This window comes from Ciconia boyciana, chromosome 6, assembly GCF_034638445.1.
Source record: "Ciconia boyciana chromosome 6, ASM3463844v1, whole genome shotgun sequence".
In the NCBI taxonomy this organism is placed as follows: Eukaryota; Metazoa; Chordata; class Aves; order Ciconiiformes; family Ciconiidae; genus Ciconia; species Ciconia boyciana.
This window is the reverse complement of record NC_132939.1, coordinates 735,426-748,955: the sequence shown is the minus strand read 5'-3', so window position 1 is coordinate 748,955 and position 13,530 is coordinate 735,426. Positions and strand designations below refer to the sequence as shown.

Here is a 13,530-nt window from a genome sequence, read left to right as displayed (position 1 = left end):
CCGGCTGCTTTCCCAGCTCCCTTGTGTGTAGGTTTAATTATTTCTTAAGTGATACTGCCATTAAGATTTACAATAAGGAGAACAACATTTCTACCCTCGTTGGGTTAGTAAATCTAAGTCCAATTCACTGCAGAGATTTACACCGGGGAAGCAGAATGGTGAATTTGAGCCTAAGGCTTGCATTTTTGGGGAGTAAATGATGGGGAAAAGAAAAAAAAGCCTCTCTGCACTGTTTTACAGCCAGGCTGAGAAACCCCTTTAGCAAGATGACTACCATCAAGCAATGCGCCATTTATTTGGAAATAAATTTGAAAACCATTAAAGCAAGGAGGGAGGTGGCGGGGAGGCGTGTATTGCCCAGCTGCTTCAGCACGTAGCGGGGAGGACCGCAGGCAGAGAAAGCTCTAGCATCGCTACAACCCAGGGACGGCAAAACCGAGACCAGCAAGAGTTCGGTGAGGAGCCCCTCAAAAAAAGTGATTAAAGCCAATTCTTCTGGGTTTGGTTCCCCTCGCCCCCAAAAAAGTAATCCCAGTTAAAGGGTAGCGGAGGCAGCGGCTGGCTGAGGCCAGCGCCCGGCAAGGGGCTGAGCCCCAGGACCCTCCGAAAGCCGCCCAGGGACGCTCTGCGATCCCGGAGCCCGCGATGATGCCGAGGAGAGGCTCTGCCTGCCACACCGGGGGAATTTTCCCATTATTGGACGTTGTGCTCGGACACCGGTGGGCTCTTTATAACCACGCAGGATGAAAAAGCCCCCCCGGAGCAGTTTAAAGGCAGACCAGATAACGTGTAAGCCAATCAAGGAGAGGAAATGAGATGTTACAACAGATTATTTTTCCAAATGTGTTTTTAATTTAAAGAAGAAACCCTCTCCTCCCATCTGACGCTGTATTTTTTTAGGCATTTAATTCATGTGTGTTTGCTTTTCTGGTCAGGGTTCGTAGGTGGCCATCAGCCCAAGGGGCTCGGTTCCGTTTGGTGTTTGGGTTTGGGGTTGTTTTTTTTCTTTGATTGATTTCCTAACCGTCTCCTCTATTCATTTTTCTATTTATCTTGTCCTTGATCCAAAGCTCACTGCTGGCAGCGGGAATCTGCAACGTCTGACCTCAGCCAGCGTCGACTCTGGCTTCAGGCAGCGCCTGTTTTCTGTGTTTATGAAAAATATGTTTATGAAAATGATGTTTATGAAAATACCGATGCAGTCATCTGCAGGCAGGGCAACCGGGAAGGAGAAAGCGGGACTGGCTTTTGCTGCTGCAAAAGCAACAGCACCAGGTCCCCTTCCGCAGCCCCTTAGCTTGGGGACGACACCAAAAAGTCCACGGTTGAGTTGTTAAATTAACGGGAAAGCCGTACAGGTGTGTCTAACGCTGGGGCCAGCGGTGGGATTCGTTCACCAGCATCAGGCACGTAAGGGGGGGGATCTGGTCCGGGTTAAGCAGCTAAATTGCAGCTGTAGACAGCGGATGTAAAAGTGGGATTAATATCTCATCGGCGGTGCTGGAAGGGAGAACATCTCCCTTCTTTCTCCTTAAGGAGAACCCTCAGTTAGCAAAAGCCAGGGTGGGGGGAAGCAACATAGTCTATAAGCGGCCAACACGGCTGAAGAGCACCTGGAGGAGGAGGTGCCTCCTAGCCGAGGTGGAAATTGCCCGGGAGGGAGCGCAGCATCCCCAAAACCGCGGTGATACAGCCCGCGGCGATGGGAGCCAAACCTTCCCGCCCTGGATGAGACAAGCGGTCCAGAGCGTTGGCTTCACGACCGGAAGGCGGCACGGCGGTCCGGCCCGCGTCCTGGGGGAGACACGATGTGCTGGAAATGGCAACGCGTCCCCGTGCAACTACGCAGCGACACCTGAATTGCAACAGCACCCACCCTTAAGCCCCCAAACGAGACCCCGCTGGTGGCAGGGGCTGGCGGTTTGTGCTCCAACGCGGAGCGCCGGAGAGGACGCGGGGGCTGCGTGCGGCCGGGCTGCAGCCACGGGTGAGTTCTGCTCCTGATTTCTCTGGACACCTTCAGGCGGGGAAGGATGCGAAATATTTGGGAGCTGGGTGATGCCTGGGCGCGAGGAGCAGCGTGACTTCTGACCAAACCCTTTCCCAGCAACTTTTCCAAGGAAATTTAGAGGGAGGGGAAAAAAAAAACACAACAAACCTTTACTTTGGAGAAAAACCCCCAGGACGTCCTAAGAAACTGGGGCAACGTCCCGGTGATTTCAGGTTTAAGCCTGCGCGCCCGGCCAGGTCTGCGCTCTGGGGGTGTACGCAGCCGCGTCCCAGCGCAGGCGTCAGCTGCCATTAACAGCAATAACCCATTTGTTTTACGAGCCAGACCAGATGCAACCACCCCAAACACCAGAAGAGGATTCAAACCCCAGCCCCGGCCCTCTCCATCCCCAGGAGCCGTCTCAGACACTCCTGGACCACGCGGGAGAGCAGGCAGGGCACGACGGAGCGCACCCAGGGCGGGCAAGGAGGGCAAGAGCCACCTTTCGTACCTTCCGCCCGCGGAGCAAAGGGCTGCCCAGCCCAACAGCTTAACTTTTTTGGCCGGGGCTGAATCCGGCACAGCCCCCCGCCCCACCCGTCCCCTCGCCCCAGGGTGGGGGGCTCAAAGCCACCATATTTAACACCCCCCGGGCTTCAGCCCACCAGCGTGTGCCTAATCCTGCGCTTTTTTCCCTGCAAACAAGATTTTCAAGCAGCAGGAGCCCAGATTTCGTCTCCTTAAGCCCTCACCTGAAGCACTGTGTATGGGCTCCCAGGACCGCCTGTTGTCCCGGAGCTTTTAGCAATAACGGTGACGAGTCCTCCCAAAAAAAGGCCAAGGATTTCATGCTTTTGCTTACATTTTTGGCTTTCTTAAAGGGAATTCCCTGACTAGCCTGGAATAAAAATTTCAAATATATTTAGCATGATATGGGACTCGTGGTTACTGGGGCTGAGTTTGTCACTTGGATCCCTTTGGAAAAAAATTCATCATCTCTCCTGTCCATGGACGATTGTAACCTAAAAAAAAAAAGTACATAAAATAAAGTAAAAATATTTTTTAAATCAAGATTATTGGAAGTCACAATTATTATTGTGTGTATTCTCATATTCATAATTAATGACGTTATTATCCTTATTGTCTTGCTTGCCACCCCACGGGCAGTTCCAAGTGAAAAACATTCTGATTCCACGTCCCTCCTTTTTTTCGCTCCCTGTTTTCCATCTCAGGTTCAGCTTTGCTGGAGCCGAGAGGTTCCTCCCGTTCTCCCTGCAGATCCCCTACACCCGCTCAGGGTCGGGATTTGCTGAGGCTGAAACCCCCCCCCCGCATCCGAGGGGTTTTTTATTTCATTTCAGAGCAAGAAGTTGTAAGGACTAATTGCAGGGGTTTGCCGCCACCTCGCCCTCCCCACCCACCTCCCACCGCCGCGCCGCCCGCAATTCTGCCGGACCCAAACCCGGCGTTCGCTGCCGTAACCGCGGCTCCGGCTCACCCGGACGGTGTCGGAAAGAGAAACGCTCCCCAGCAAACGGCACAACAGGCTGGCTGCCCCGGCACAGCGGCACTCGGCTGCATTCCTGCTCCCCCACCTCGCAATTCCCCCAGCACGCGCCGATTTCTTAAAAATTAGTATTTATATGTTTCTATGTTATATGTTTCTATGTTGTATGTTTCTATGTTGTATGTTTCTATGTTGTATGTTTCTATATTGTATGTTTCTATATTGTATGTTTCTATATTTATGTATATATTTCTGAATTTATAAATTTCTGTCGTTATATACTTACACATTGATATAAAAATAACGGTGCAGGTGAGCAGAGACGCTGTGTTTACAGAGGCCGAAGGCTCCCCTCGCTGCCCAGCAGGGAAATGGAGCCGCAGTTTTCAAACCAACCTGCAGTGCTGGGCAGAGACAAAAAAAAATATATATACTTGTATAGAGTTATACCATAACCATTTCCAGACTAACTGTTGCTCGTCTACACAATGATTTCTCTACAGAAATACATTAAAAATACATGTATGTAAATACATAAATATGTAACGAACCAGAAGCCTTTCAAATGAAGTGGGAGACACCGAGCCGGCCGAGCCCCACCAGAGCCCCCAGATCCCTCCTTCCTCCTTTCCCCCAGGACAGCATTTTAATTTGACCCGAGCAGCCCATCACCCGCCCGCCCCAGGGAGGGAGGGCAGGGGCGCGCACGGGAGCTGCGCTCCATCCCGCAACCCCCCCAGGGAAAAGAAACCACCTCTGCGGGAGACTGCGTTTTTTCCTTTTCAAATAGCTCGCTTAATTATTACTAGCTTCATTAATGATCAATAGCTTAATTAATGATCAACAGCTTAATTTCAATAGCTTACTTATATATTTCCGATGTTGTAAAGACGAGGCACCTACCAAAACCCAAAGTTTCGAGCCTTGATTGATTTATCTGACATTTTGAACTGTTTTAATGCATTAAATTTTAATGCATTAATGCCTGGGAATCCTGCTGGGCAAAGCTTTCCTGCCGCTGCCTCTGAGCCGCCCGGAGCTGGACATTCCCACCTCCTCCTTCGCCTTCCTCTGCCCACCCAAAACAAGAGGAGTAGCCCAAAAAAGGGGCCGAAGGAGCCCAAACCACTGCGGTTGCGTTAAGGAGCAATTCCCCGTTTTCCCATGGTGCAGGATTCTTTTCCCCTCTTAATTTTCTTCTGCATGCCCAGTGATGGAGCTGCGGGTACATCCCCCGGCATGCAGGTCAGGACCCCCAAGGCCTGACCCCATTCCAGCCCCGGCCGCCGAGGCTGAGCCCCCTCACGTCGGCTTGAACCCCCCGACACACGGCCACCCCGACGCCGTCGCTGCCAGCGTCCCGCCGCCTGCCCGTCACCGTCGCCTGGGGGGTACCCAGCCGAGCCGCTCCCCTCCAGACCCCAACCCGTGCCCCACGGCAGCAAAACCTCCTCCGCCGCTCGCACCTGCTCTGGCCGAGCACCAGCACTGGGACCAGGGGACCGATTTTTTTTCCTCTCGGGAGCTCTTAGGAAAATAAAGCAAAAAAAAAAGCAAAACTTAAAAAAATAACCTGCTGAATTGCCCTGAAAAAAGGCTCTTTGGAAAAAAGGCATGGGCTAAAATGATCATTTTAGCGGTAGCGGAGTTAGTCTGAAAATGGTTATGGTATCGCTCTATAGAAATATTTTTTATTATTATCGTTGCTGTTTATTATTATTGTTGCTGTTGTTGTTGTTGTTATTTTCTGTCTCTGCCCAGCACCGCAGGTTGGTTTGAAAGCCGCAGCTCCATTTCCCTGCCGGGCAGCGAGCGGAGCCTCCGGGGCTGCCTCGGCCCCTCCGAGCCCGGCATCGCTGCTCGCCCGCACAAGCTGCTTTAGGAACCTGTTGGCTGGAGACGCTGCCGAAGAGCCAGGTGGGAGCAACGAATGACCCCAAGACACTAATTTTTGGGGTGGCCAGCGTGGGAACCGGCCAAGAAAATTTCCCATTTCACCCTATTCATGCAGAACTAATTTTCCCTCCGCCAAGCAAACAGGGTTTGCTACTTTGCTGTGGCCAATATACCTTCAAAGCGAAGCCTTTGCAGCGCCAGGACCCCTCGACCTTCCCCAGAGCATCCAGCCAGAGCTGCTAACAAACATCCCAAAGCCACCAGGCAGATCGCAAAACCTACTAACTGCAGTGTTTCAAATTAAAGGAAATGCCAACGGGAATTACAGGCTAACCTCATGCCACGTCGTATGCCGGAAAACAAAGTTTCGTGTTAGAGGAGCCCAAAAATTGCAGCTTAATCTAATCAAGCATTATTGTTTTGCACGCCTAGAACTATGAGGAAATAAATGATGTTTTTTTCCTTGGGAAGGTTTTTTCCTTGCAGCCGGTGCTGGGCTCCCCCCATCCAGCAGAAACCTTATGCGATGTGCAGTTTAATTCCTGAAAAATGAGACTTGACAACAGGCGCGACGATGGCTGCAACGTTACAACGTGTAAAACCGCACGTGAGCTCCACGGCTGAGCCGTAAATCTCGAGGCTGCAGAGAGGGAAGGAGGGGACACGCTCCTCTCCTGGCTCCGTCCCCGGCACCGGCACTTGGGATGCTCTGCACCGCGCCGTCTCGCTGCCGGTACGGCCGCTTGGGATGCTCTGCCGTCCACCTCGCCCCCACGCCGATGCACTTCAGCTTGCACGCGCCTGAGATCTGATTTCGCGTTGCCGCTCCCTTGGGCTCCGCCAGGAAAATGCCTGTTCCCCAGCACTGAGCTCTCACGCAACCTACAGCAATCCCAATTTTCACAGGAAAAGGCAGCAATTACAAAAATCCCTCTTGGAACGACAAACGCACTGCCGCATAATCCTGATGCCACAATAAATATCTCAAGGCTCCCATCATGAGAAGACCCAGGCATCCCCCGCTGGCTCCGCTCGGCACGGGCAAGCACGCTTTTTTATTCTCTGTCCATCTCCGAGCACCACAGGGTTGGGGGTTTTGGCTTCGCAGCTCCTCTGGGAAGACGAGCACGTAATGAGTTTTACCTCGGTGGCCACGCTCCAGCTAAACCACGTGCGAGATGCGGTGTTCGCCCACCGCAGGACTTGCTGGATGGGGACAGCGAGGGCACCCGCCGGCGATCCCTGTTGGCATCCAAGCTAGGAAAGCTCCTCTTCAGCCCCTCTTTAATTAAGCTGGGGAGCGGGCAGCGTAACCCCCCACCAGGCGAGCACGCAAATGCTACAGCCATCCTGCCGGACCACGTACGCTCCGCGCTCTCGTTTTTTATTCCCGCCAATAGCAACATCCCTGTTTTTTAGAAGAAGTCTGGTTTTTCTTTCGGGGGCATCGCCAGCACCCAGCTTCGCCCCATCCTACGTGGCCCGAGGGGACGCGATGAGAGGCTGTGCCAGGGCCTGCTGCTCCCCAGCCGGGGCCCGAGCAGGTTCTGGAGGGGGGAGGCAGACGCTGGCCAGGAAGGCGACGCGTCCCGGTGCAACAGCGAGCACAGAACTCCCCGCAGCGCCGCGTTTACGCCCGTTTGGCTCAGCAGGACCTCCTTCGCTTCTTCAGCGTCCCGGGGGACATCGCTGAGCAGTGAAGGGGGATGCGCGAGAAAAAGGCCACCTCTGCTGACAAAAAGAACCCTTTTCATCGCTTCCCGGGCACCCCCGCCGAGGTGCGGGCCCGCAGCAGGCAGGTGGGACCGCTTCGCAGGGGGGGCCACGACACGAGGGGACCGAGAGGTTTTGGCCTGGCCGGGAACGCAGCAACCCCTAAACGCGGCCGCGCAGCCCCGCGCCCCGTCCCGGCCGGCACCCCCGGCCTCCCCGCTGGCACCCAGGCCCCGGCGACGCCCGGGGGGAGGCGACGTTCGGGACCCAGGGCCGGTGGGGATCGGCCGGCGCCCGGCGCCGGCTTCGCAAAACCCCCAATTCCACCGAAAAGCCGCAGCGCGGGGCCGGGCTCTCGCAGGCGGCGAGCGCGGAGGGGGCCCCGGCAGCCCCGCGCGGGGGACGGAGAGAGGGGCGGGAGCTTGGCGGGGAGACGGGACACCGAGCACCCCCCTCCGGCGCGTCTGGGGGGGCGGCAGCTCTATTCTGGGGGGGAAGAGGCCACTGTACAAATCGCCCCCCCCCGATAACTGTCGGCTGCCGAGCACCTCTCCGCATTTGCACAGCGGAGCCCGCAGCCGGGCACGAAGCCCAGCACCCCCCCGCCCCGCATCCCCCGCGGCTCGGCTCGGCCCGGCCGCCTGCGCCCCGCCGGGGCCGCTCCCCCCCCGCCCCCCCCCGCAGCCCCGGGCGGGCTCTGCCCGTCCCCCTGCGGAGCGGGGGGCGGCCGGGGCCGCTCCGAGGGAGGGGAGCGGCTCGTCCCCCTCGGCGGCGGCCATAAAGCGGCTCCGAGCGGCGGCCGCGGGCGGGGCGGAGCGGCGCGGCCATGGGCGCTGCCGGCAGCCTCGACGGGGCGGCCCCGGGACCGGCGCTGCCGCCGCTGCTGCCGCCGCTGCTGCTGCTGCTCGGCGCCGTCCTGCTGCTGGCCCGGGCCCGCCGCCGCGCCGGCCCCGAGCGGGGCCGCTCGGGCAGCCGGAGCCCCCCGGGCCCCTTCGCTTGGCCGCTGGTGGGCAACGCGCTGCAGCTGGGCCGCCTGCCCCACCTGGCCCTCGGGCGGCTGGCCCGCCGCTACGGGCCCGTCTTCCAGCTGCGGCTGGGCCGCCGGCCGGTGCTGGTGCTCAACGGCGAGGCCGTCATCCGGCGGGCCCTGGTGGGCTCGGGCGCCCGCTTCGCCGGCCGCCCCGATTTCCCGTCCTTCCAGCTGGTGTCCGGGGGGCACAGCGTGGCTTTCGGGGCCTGCTCGCCCCGATGGAGGGCTCGCCGGCGCCTGGCCCACGCCGCCCTGCGCGCCCGCTCGACGGCGGCCGAGGTGGAGCGGCACGTGGTGGCCGAGGCGGGGGACCTCGTCCGGCTCTTCCTGCGGCGCAGCCGGGACGGCACCTACTTCGAGCCCTCCCCGCTCTTGGTGGTGGCCAACGCCAACGTCCTCTGCGCCCTCTGCTTCGGCCGCCGCTACAGCCACGGCGACGGCGAGTTCACGGCGCTGCTGGGCCGTAACGACCGCTTCGGGCAGACGGTGGGAGCAGGCAGCGTGGTGGACGTGCTGCCCTGGCTCCTGCGCTTCCCCAACCCCGTGCGCCGCGTCTTCCGTGACTTCCAAGCCCTTAACCGGGAGCTGCACGGCTTCGTGCGCGCCAAGGTGGCGCAGCACCGCCAGACCTTCGACCCGTGCGCCCTCCGCGACGTCAGCGACGTCATGATCGCTGCCGTGGAGCGCGGCGACAGGCCCCCCGAGGGGCTGGGACCTGAGGACGTGGAGGGCGCCATGACCGACATCTTTGGCGCGGGGCAGGACACCACGTCCACAGCGCTCTCGTGGGTCCTCCTGCTGCTGCTGAAGCACCCGCAGCTCCAGCGCGACCTCCAGGCCGAGCTGGACCGGGTGGTGGGACGCTCCCGGTTGCCCGCGGCCGAGGACCGGCCCCAGCTGCCCCTCCTGGAGGCCTTCATCTACGAGACGCTGCGCTACAGCAGCTTCGTGCCCATCACCATCCCACACGCTACCACGGACGACGTGGAGCTCGAGGGCTTCCACATCCCCAAGGGCACCGTGGTCTTCATCAACCAGTGGTCGGTCAACCACGACTGCAGCAAGTGGCCCGACCCGCAACGCTTCGACCCCACGCGCTTCCTGGACGCGCAGCAGCGCCTGGACCGCGACCGGGCTGGCAGCGTCATGATCTTCTCGGCCGGCCAGCGGCGCTGCATCGGCGACCAGCTCTCCAAGCTCCAGCTCTTCCTCTTCACCGCCATCCTCCTCCACCAGTGCTCCTTCCACGCCAACCCAGCGCAGCACCTCACCATGGACTGCATCCACGGGCTGGCGCTGAAGCCGCGGCCCTTCACCGTCACCGTGCGTCAGAGGCACCCCGCGCTCATCCAGCCCTGAGCGTCTACCGGGGGTGGGCGGTGGGTCCCATCTGTGCCGCACCCCCTTGCTTTGGAGCTGGCAGTGCCGGGGTGTGGGGACGCATCCTGCTTTGCCCGCAGGTGGATCTCGCCGCGGCACAGCCCTGCCCCTGCTTGAGGGTGAAGGGCAGCAAGTCCCCGCAGCAATAAACGCCTTTGACACGGGACTTGGCTCTGCTCGTTTTCTCGGGGGGGGGGGGGGGGGACGATGGGGGGTGGGGGTGGCTGGAAGCATCATTCGTGCCCAAGCCCTTGTCCTGCATCCCCCCGCGCTCTCCCATCCCAAACCAGGTCAAAACCCACCTCCCCACAGGGATGTCCCTGCAAGGACCAGACCCCCCCCTTTGCCCCAGGGTGCAGCAAGGAGTAATTTGCTTCATCTATCATAGCCCAAGGCTGGACGAGGATATTTGGGGGGTGCGGGGGGGGAGGATGCACTTCCCAACATCAGGGAAAGCCAAGGGAGGCTGGGGGGTCTTGTTGATGGAGCTGAAGAAGCATTTAAGGACCAGGTGCTGGGGTGTGGGAGGATGGCCCTGTCAGTATGAAGCCACGAGCAAGTCTCCCTGCTCTGGTTTGGGTGTGGGAGGAGGTTCGGGAAGGTTTTGGGGGGGCTTTCTCACCCCCCAGACCCCACTGGTGGGTTGTGGTGTGGGGTGGTGGGAGACCTCCCTGGGGATAGAGCAAGCCGGGGGAAGGTATTTCTCCTCTACGAGCCTCTGCTTGAAGCAGAAAGAGGTTTTGGGCACCCAAAAGTAGGCTCTGACAGCGGGCATTGAGCCACGCTGCTGAAGCGGGACACGGCCCGTCTCCAGAATCAACGTTCCCCCCCCAGATTCAGCTCCTGAATGACATCTGGCAGCGTGACCCGCAGCTGCAAGGAAATCCCCTTTTCTTGGGCACAAGTCCCTCATGCACGAAGTAAATCGCTCCCTGCCGGGTACCTGCTGCTGCCTTGCACCCACCGACGCGGCCACACGGCCGTACCACACCACGGGGTCGCTAAAGCAGATAAACCTTAGCAATTTTTTTAAGGTCTGACCGACGCTAATAGAGTTGGCTTTGTATCAGGGTGGCTTCAGCTTCAGCCATATACGGTCCCCAAAAGGGAGGACAGAAACAGCCACACAAGCTAAAACTGTGCTTATCTCAGTGCCACCGGCCCGTGGCCGCCCCGAGGAGCTTCAGAGGATGGTACAAATCTGCTCCCAATGACAATCGTTTACCAATAGCCCGTTTATCTCCTTCAGAGGCTTTACCCATTGGTAAGGCTGGATTTATGTATTTTTGGGGGGTGGGGGAAGGTGGCAGAAACAATTTTCCACCTGCCTGTGCTGGTGTTCGCTCTCCTCAGGAAAATGCTGGTCCTAAAAATCACGTTGGGATTCCCATAACGCCTAAGAGGCAGTCGTTTGGTCGCAGCCGCCTTTCACCTCTTGACTTTGTTTTCATTTGACCCATTGCAATACAGCCCCAGTGATGTTCTGCGCTACGGCGTATTGTATTCGTGTATTACTAATGGTGCAAACGCACGACGTAAATCCTCACGCACCACGTGAATAGCACGAGTAGGATTTGAAACTCCCTCCAAGTACAGCACGGAAATTAAGTTCTGGTCGTACCCTGCTGAGCATCAGGGCTGGTGGCTTCCCAATGCCACCGCGGTGTCCCCGGGGCATGCCCTGCCCACAGCTGCCTCTGTGGGCTATTAAAATCCCTGAGCATGAACAAGACAGCGGTTGGCAACAGCTCCATGGTACCAAGGTTTGAAAGCAAGTGCCAGTTTTCTCCTCCTCTTTAGACACACATCGGTGAAAACATCCCTTGAGATGCTGGAAGACAGAAAGCAGTGGTTGTCTCGGCATCATTTACTGCCCGCTCGGAGTTTTGCCACTGATGGCCATCTCCAGCTTTTGCGGTCCAGCCGGAGACCCCCTGCCCGACAGCAGCACCCTCTGGAGATGCCGACACCGCTGGCTCCCGCGCTCCTTGACTGGTGGCCAGCCTTCCCGGCTGGTTATTTATTCAACCTTATTTTATGGGTACACTAAAAGAGAGGAATCGATATGGGAATAGCCCTGGGACCTCAGCCCTCCTCTTTAAGCCATCTCAGAGCACGAGGACACTTTCAAGTCCATCTCGCACCGCCGTGCTGCCGGTGGCACCGGTATGACCATGACACCCGTGGTCAACAGAAGCAACATGCCCGCCCTAACCCCAGGGGAACCGGCACGAAGCAAAGGCGGCAGCAGCCATTCGAGTTGAAACCTCAAGATGAGATTCCCAGCCCGAGGGCTCTGCGCAAACCCATCTGCACGCTGAGCGTGTTTTGCTCCCCCTTCTTGGCCCCCACCCACCGAAAAACCAGGTGAGGTCGCTGCTGCTCATCAGGAACACTGCTGGATGCTGATAAGTATCTCCTGCTTTTTCCTTGTCCTTCTATTATTTTCTACCCGCCTGCAGCTGACTCGGAGCCTGTGCAGGTCATCCTCCGTCGTTAAAAGCAGACACCCCTGGACTCTTTACAGAGCAAAGGCCAAGGAGGAGGAAAAGGCGCTGGGCTGAACGAAGAGCACCACGACTCGCTTCCACGCTATGCCCCACGCTACGGCAGAGCCCGTGGTGCTGCCTGCCTGCTGTGCGGCACAGTTCCAACGGCCCCGGAGCATCCCACCCCGCTTCCCCAGCCGTGCTGCCCCGGCCGGCTTGCCTCTGCAGCTCCAGTTCCTACCCTACCCTACCCTACCCATGAGGCATTTAAAGTTGGGGCTCGTCAAGCCCAAATTGTGAAGATTTAGGTGTACGCGTTTGCTACGGCACCAAAATGCTGCCGCGCAGGAGGTTGCGGCAGTGGCGTGCAAAGCCTACGACCGCAGCTCTTCTTTCGGTGGTGGGGGGAGGAATCTGCTTCCAGCACTTACTTGAACGATTTTGCAATACTTTGACCACCTCATTTCTCATGTTTAAGGAGAAACGCTGCCAGGAAATATTATTATTTTTTTTTAATATGGAAGCGGGATGCTGGGAAATGCGCTGTGTATTTACAGTCCCGTGTCCAAACCCATTCCCGCTCCTCGTCCGCGATGACAGCCGTCTTTGCACGCAGGCAGGTACTGCGCTGCTCCCACCGCAGCTTCTGAGCCACCGAAACGCTGGAACATGCTCTCTATTATTAAGCAAGAGACACACAAGAGACCTGGCTGCAGAACTAAGCCTTTTAACTAAGAAGAAAAGCCATCAGTCCATCATTAATCTTGCCTTCAAAACAATTCACTGCAGGTATGTAAGCAACCCAGCACAGGGAGCCTCCACGAATCTCAGAGCCTCTTCTGCTTTTCATAAACAACTTAATTATTAAAGCCTGATCCAAAAGGCCTTTAACTTCTACATCGCAGTCAAGCTGACATCAGGCCAGTAAATAAGAAGCTGATTTTTGTTATGGGATACATCTATGACGGGACTCTCCAGAGAGAGCGCACAATCCTGTATTGTCTTGTCTGCCTTCAGGGTCTTGAGCCCTTCTCAGATTTTTACTTTCAAGAGAGCAAAAATTAAATACGTCTTCGGAAGAGAACTAAATCTCTGGCTACTGAAGTTGCCGAGACCACGTTTTCATGCCCGATACTGCCGTGGCTGCCTGTATGTGCAAAACCAGAAGCATGGCAGGTCTAGAGCAAGCTGTAATTGCGTTCAACCTTATTCCCCCCTCTCTTTCCTCCTCCAACGTTAACCTCAATTTCCCTTCACAGTGAAAACATTTCCCTAAGGTCAGCTTCTTCTCTGGTTTGACTCTGTGCTTTGCCTACAACACTCAAATATTAGCCAAGTCAACTTATGTAAAGTAAAACAAGACAGCAAGCCTCTTGCTTGCAATCCTCCCACTTCAGGTTGTGTCTCAAACCAAGCAGGGTCTGTACAGGTCAGATTTTGCCAGGGAATTTCCAAGGAACTACAAGTGTCATTGAACCAAAGAAATCTGGGTTTAGCAGAAATAAGCCGGGGTGGGAGTCAGAAT

The 13,530-nt window shown here is 57.2% G+C and overlaps 1 pseudogene; it reads left to right on the top strand.

Annotated features, from left to right (window-relative positions):
- Positions 1 to 7,736: 7,736 nt before the first annotated feature.
- On the top strand, positions 7,737 to 9,680 carry LOC140653016 (cytochrome P450 1B1 pseudogene; annotated as a pseudogene).
- Positions 9,681 to 13,530: the final 3,850 nt, after the last annotated feature.